The sequence below is a fragment of the Thunnus maccoyii genome, chromosome 2 (genome assembly GCF_910596095.1).
Source record: "Thunnus maccoyii chromosome 2, fThuMac1.1, whole genome shotgun sequence".
Classification (NCBI taxonomy): Eukaryota; Metazoa; Chordata; class Actinopteri; order Scombriformes; family Scombridae; genus Thunnus; species Thunnus maccoyii.
In genome coordinates, this window is record NC_056534.1 from 14,909,586 (window position 1) to 14,916,886 (window position 7,301).

The window sequence follows — 7,301 nt, forward strand, 5'->3', positions numbered from 1 at the left end:
TTGTTGTATTATGATGTAAGTCTGAAGCAAAGATAAGATTTTGAACAGATCATTTGCAATAAGTGTATGTGGGAGAGACAGCTGAAAATTAGTTATTGCTGTGGTTTATTGTTATGTAAAGGTTTTGCACCGTGTGGATAAGAGATTAGAAAGGTGCCAGAAGTGCATCTCATTTTACCATTTTACCAGGTAGAGAGAGAACAGGAAAGACACTAGACCTGAGAGTGTTGAGGAGCACCAAAATAGACCTTGCTGACACGTTAGCAGATAAAATTAAAGGATAGGTTCACAATTTTTCAAGTCTGTCTTAAAACAACAGTCAGGTGCCCAAATGAACGACAGGTTTGTCTTGCTGTAATCATTCTTCCTGTTTATACTGGACGTTAAAAGACACGTCAACATCCAGGTTGTAATTAAGATTGGGAAACCCAGACTTTTCTGAAAGCTCTGATATATCTTTATCATTGGCACTTAGTTATACAGAATACCTGAAAACCAAGCAAACATGGATGGCTCACTTCAGCCAAAGACCATTGCTCAATGTATTAAACCAAATTTAAATGGACATAGTGTTATTTTGTCATTGTACATTATTTTTAACCATCACACAACCAACTCTGTAATCATAAAACCGTCCAATGACACTCACAAGTCTTTAACATGAGAATCTTTACATCCATCACCATATGATGTGAACACAGGAATTATGTGATGCCACCAAACTCTATGTAATAATAAGAATGATAAATGTGTTCTGCCTCAGCAAGTTATAAAAAAAAAAAAACTAACAGGAGAGAAAAGGAGATGCTAATCAAGCACAGTTTGTACACACCCTGAGGAGAGGTCTAAACAGGAAACATGAGTGAGTGTGGGGCCATGGGGGTTTTAAAGATTTATAAAGCTCAGAATGAATTCAAAAGAAGAACCAGACAGATCCTTGGAAAAATGATGCATTTTGAAAATGTATGTTTAAAATAAGAATATCCATGTATAAAAAATATACATGGAATCTGTTAAATTAGTTTTCTATGGTTGATGTTTGTGATCAAAGGAGGTGAAGGTAGGAAATACAAAATAGAATGTTTCTTATAGAAATAGATATCAAAGATAAAGATAAAAAAGAGAGAAAATACATGGAATCTGTTGCATTAGTTTTCTGTGGGTGTTTTGTGATTTCATGCTTCTGATTGGATTTAGGCGTCGAGGAAAAGAGAGTGTTCCCTTTTCCCCAGGTTTGGTAGTTTACATAGCAAATCAGGAGATACATTTGAAGCATTATAAACAAAGAGGCAATATTGAGTGTTAAATGTATGGAGTTCAAAAATTTTAAAAATCCTGGTTAATTGCTTTGCATGAACCAAAAACACACAGGAATATACCATTATTTGATGTTGAAAGCTTGCCTTCAGAGTGAATTTACTGTCCTGGCGGGTGTAACACTGATTTCAGGAGACTGCTGTTATTGTCTTAACAAGCATGTCACTTCTTGTTAATGTCAGGATGTGATAGCAAGGGGAAGAAAAAAAAAAGTCCTCTATATCCGCAGTGTCTGTGCTGTGAAATGTCACAACCTGTCAAGAACAACCCAGGATGATGTGTTGAATCCTTATGACTTTTTTGATCCTCTGGGATCAGACGACGGAGCCACTAAGTCGGTTTTATATCTGGTCCATCCTACCTGCTCAGATTTGTGCGAGAACAAGGGCGTGTGAATGTTTCTGGAAGTGGCAGTGCCCCGGTGACCTCCTTATATACATACTCTGTTATTTAAGACAATTCTCAGCTAGATTAACACATCTCTCTCTCCCTCCTCTTCCAGTCTAGGTCAGTTTGTCTTTTATACATCAACTCTGTCTACTATGGTATGCCCGGTCACCAGCCTTAACTCAGATTCTTTCACCCTAGCTTTAATTAGCTCTGTTTCGATTTTTAATAACCCCCTACTGGCTGTGTCGTTATGACTGGTTTCCACTTGGAAGTGCAGATTAGATTTGGCCACAGGCGGTGGCGGAGAGGGAGATTTATTCCAAAGACAAGGGACATGGAGGGGGATTTCAAAGACATATGGACAAATACCACCCACTGCCATAGTTACCGGAAGACAGCATTCAACTTGCTCTCAATATTCACCTCACCAGCTGTGCTCCGTGCCCTCCTCAGGTATTTTAATGAACTGATGCCTTGGGCACATAACTGCACTCTCAATTCTTACCGATTTTAATTTAATGCTCATACTGTATGTCAGAGACATCATCAGTCCAAACCTGGCCTGGGCTTGTCATCCTACTCTCTCTCCTTATGTTTCCTGTCTCTACTTTCACCGAATTAAAGGATAACGCTGTCATTATTCAGCGTTTTTCTCCAATGAAAAGACCTAATACAACAACACATCAGTTCATCTCTAAATACTCTCTGATTTCCTTTCACCTATCTGTGGCTTTATTCAAAATGAAAACAAGTCATCCATAGTTTGATAAAATTTTTTTTAAAAAGTTTCAGTTATTTCCTAAAGCAGTTGTAGTTTTTTGCAAACATTACTGAAACAGGAGTAAATCGTTTATTTATTGAGGATTATTTGGTGCAGCAAGCAAAATAAGATAGTCCTTATTTACAGCAGCAAGATGGTTTATGTCGGCTTATGGTTTATGTAACTGTGTGTGTGTGTGTGTGTGTGTGTGTTTTCATGGTAATGAAGGTACATGTCACCCAGTGCAACAGTGTGGTTAATTTATGTGTTTTTAATCCTTTTTAGACAGCAATGGAGCTCTGTGGCGCAGAGGAATAAGATATAACAGGCTACTTGTCGTTAATGGAATAAATTATCATTTTCATGGGAAGAAAAACATAAAATATCAAGGCTATAATAATAATAATGATTACATTAAAGCCGAAGTATCCTAAAATAACAACAAAAAAGTTAAATATTTAACTTAAACATTTTTTTGGTTTGCATATAGATTGATATATTAGCAGCTTACTTGTCTGTTTAGCCACAATTCTGCAGTTTTCTCCTGTAGCTCCACTTCACCATTAACACTTGAAATAGGATATTAACAAAGACATAATGAATCATTGCATAATATATCTATCATGACTTGATGCTGAAGTGTAAAGTTAGTTCATATTTGTCTGTATTAAACAAAACTAAGCCCCTATAACAAACACACTGTTAAAAACACTGGTGATTATTTTCACATCTTCAAACCAAGACAGTGACAGCACTGCACTAATACCTGGCTTGAGAGCAAAATAATAATCTCTCAAGTGTTACTACTTAACAAGGAAATTCCCAGGCTGTGTAAAATTAAAGACTGATAGTCCATGAGAGGACGCAGGAGCCCAAGGGCCTCCTATGACTCATGCTGAGATGTTGAAACTAATGGTGCTGGGCGAGCAGCTGCTGGGTCGTAGGGACACCCTATGTAGATGTAACAGACGTAAAAACAGGTATTTTTGGTCATTGATAAAAAGAAAAATCTTGCATTTTGACAAGGAAAATTTCACCTTCTTTTAAAAGCTCAAGGCGTTATCAGATTTGATTTAATTGATGAAAAAAATACACTTTAAGCTGCAGATCTCTTCTGATTACTAAATTCAGTTTACAGTATGAGAGGCTGTGTTCATCTACAGTTTGATAATTTATGGTAATCTAGAAAAAATGAATAGAGGCAACTCTAATTATGTTTTCTTGAGTAGAAAACATTATATACTATCTCGCCCTGACTTACTGTAGTCCTATTTAGATGAAACAGATGTGTTTTTTAACATTTCAAAGTGTAAACACCCCCTGTGTGTAACTCAGTAATAGCATCTTGGGATTCTGAGGGGAATTCAGGGCAGCAGCAACATTTTTGAGCTATAATTGAAGCCCTACAGATAAGTTGATGGCCTGGTATTGGGATTTGAGATCTACTTGCTGTGACCCAGTTAGCTTCATAAACACGCGAGCTTCTTCAGCTCATATAGAAACCCTTACCGAGTCCCTGTAGATACAACTTGGACAGAAGCCATCACAATTATCCAGACCATCATCAGAATAATAAAATTTATTCCCTTACGCATCATTGGTGGCACATTAGACACACTTTTATCATGGGGGTGAATGTTAATTGCTATTTACAGATCATATTTTGAGATTGTGGAGTGGGTAATTAGGGGTGGTGCTGCCATTTAATTCTGCATAACCCAGACTCTGAAACCTGCTCTGGAGATTTAACTGTTGAATGTTGAAAGCTTTGAACGTCTTCATTTTTCAACAATATCTGTGTCATTTTTCATAATCGTTTTTCTTCTTCATCTCTGTCAACTTCTCTCTCTCTCTCTCTCTCTCTCTCTCTCTCTCTCTCTCTCGCTGTGCCTCCCCCTTCAACTTCAACTACCCATTTTCTCTTCACGCCTCCATTCCTCTCTGTCCCAGACGCTCCTTTTTCTCTCTTTGACGATGATATCTTTGATGATGATATCATAATAAAGCATCCTAAGCCAGTAACAGTGAGGTGATTAAAGCTTCGGCTGGCTTCCACTCTGCAGAATATTTCCCATAAAGCAGTCTACTACTACTCCTTCCCCTTATTTATCCCCCTCTTATTGTATTATAGTGAGATAGCTGGAAGTGAGGCTCGTCCTCCTGATGGCCGCTCCATTCCCAGTGGAATATGTGGCCTACATTTATTTGCAGTGCAGCATTAGGCCGTGTGAGTGTGTTCCTTTATCAAACAATTCCAGTTTTCTGCACTGTGCCCCCTTTTGTCTCCTCGTACGGTCACTATTTTGTGGCCATACATTGTCTTTCTATTTGTCTGCCTGTGTCTTTTCTTTCCTTTTCTCTCTCTCTCTGTCTTCTCTGCAACACAGACACAAATACACGCACATATCCAGTATTTTAGAGCTCATCATTGATTGCTTACCATTCAGCTCACAAGCACATTGCCCTTGTTACCTTTGTAACAGAGCATATAGGTGTAAAAATACACCAATAAAAACAGTATACACGTACAAATATACACACACATACAGTATACACAAAGGTCACCTTACCCAGCTTCATTAGAGACTGCTTTATTATGGCTGACAGATGTGCCCATAAATCATAGGTCCCCCCGGTGGAGCACGAAGATCCAAAACAAACTCATAAAGGTGAAACACAGAGAGTGAGAGGGAACGGGAGAGAGAGGTAGAGATAGATAGAAAGACACAGACAGAGAGACATGGAAGCACATACACATTTATCAATATATTGTATTTATTGACAGTGTCTTGAACAATAGGTCTCTGCTATCACACTGCCTAAAGATTTTTTTTTTTCTTCATCTTGGGCGTCCCTGTAGAGCGATAAGCAGCTTTTGTTACATCATCGCCTTTTGTCACACAGATAGAAAATGGAAGGAAAGTCCTTATCTTGAAAGAAAAATGAAGTGTTAAAGGGGAATGACGGACAGATTGCTGCTTCAGATTCTAATACATCCAAAGTGAGTCAAGGAGATGATTCTGATAAAACCCAGTCGAGTGGATTTATATGGAGATTCAGCCCAAGACGAAGATCCTCTGTGTGAAACTTATTACCTCTGACCTCAGAGCTTTTGTTACCACACTATCTGTGTCACTCTGCATTGTCTGAGACACTGCAAAGGAAGTTAAACCTCCTCTTTTTTTTTTTCTTTTTTTTTTTTTTTTACCTTGACAGACACACAAATGAGCTCTTACATATCTGTGAAAAAGACACTTTGGATCAACTTTACAAATGTTACAATGTCTAATTTTTCACTTATTATAATCACCAGGATTGTAGCCAAGTCATATCCCCAATAATCCCCTCACCACTCTCAAGAGTCTTGACTAGAAACCAAAATGAAGGTTTTATATATATACATATATATATATTTTTTTAGTTCAGTTAAATGTTCAGTTATACTTTATGTAAATTTTACCTTCCAACATGGAGGTATAAACAGTGTTAAAAAAAAAGGCTTCTCCACAATGCCAGGAATAAAAATTCTCATGGAAAAATAATGATGTCTTCATCTATTCATTGTTTTCTTGGCATGAAAGTAGTCAAATTTAAACACTGAGTCTAAAAACATTGGAATCAGCTCATAAAGTATTCACAATGTGTATGTTTATAAGTGGAAACTGTGAACCCCAGGGTTGTTTTAACCCAAATCCACATTTAAAAAAAAACAAAAAAAACTACAAAGGACATGACCTCAGTGTCTTCAATGGTATCTACGGTCCTCATAATCTCTGGTTAAGGCCTATTGCTCATTTTAATGTGTTGACTATCAATAAATTTCATGCTGAGTTTTGTTTATGGCGAGCAATAAATAAAACATTAAGCCATCCATTTTTAATGTAATGAATTTGCTGTTTACAGCTGAGAAAATGCTGGTTTTGCTCAATTGTAGTGGGAAACTAAAATAAAAGACACAGCACTTGATTTTTATAAACTATCCAAAGAGAAAAACTGCCTGAGATGTGATAAAAAAAAAGGCTAATTTTAAAGGTGCAGTGTGTAAAATTTAGTGGCAACTAGCAGTGAGGCTGCAGATTGGAACCAAATCAATACCGCTCCCCTCACCTTCCCTTCCAAAGCGAGTAGGAGAACCTACGGTGACTGCGGAACTCAGGAAAAATGTGAAAGGCCCTCTCTAGAGCCATTGTTTGGTTTGTCCATTCTGGGGTACTGTAGAAACATGGAGGTGCAAAATGGCGGTCTCCATGGAAGAGGACCCACTCCCTATGTAGCTATAAAGGGCTCATTCTAAGATAACAAAAACACAACAATTCTTATTTTCAGGTGATTATACACTAATTAAACCATACTTATGAATATTATATTCCATTTCTGCCAAGTCTTGTCTGCTAGATGCCACTAAATTCAACACACTGCATCTTTAAAGTCCTTATGATACTGTATATTGTCACAGAAGTCATTGTCCACCCTTGATTATCACGCAGGGGCCCAGCTGAACATTTTCCCTTTTTTTCCAGCATCCTACATATGTTTTAATATCTTTAAATAATGAGTTCCTTGATACTGAAAGGTCAGAGTCAAAGAAAGGCATGAGTGAATGTTAAAAATTGGATTTTGGGACATACAAGGACTTTTGAATAATGATCACACCGGACATGTAACAGCTTTTCTGTGCTGCAGGTGAGCAATTTGCCTTTAACCTTCTCTTTCAGCTCCCTTGAAAGATATCCTAATGACCCTTTGATAAGGATAACAACAGCATCAATACTCATTAACTTGTGGTTATGATAATTAATGATTTATGGCTCCATAACATCCAGGCTGGCATAGT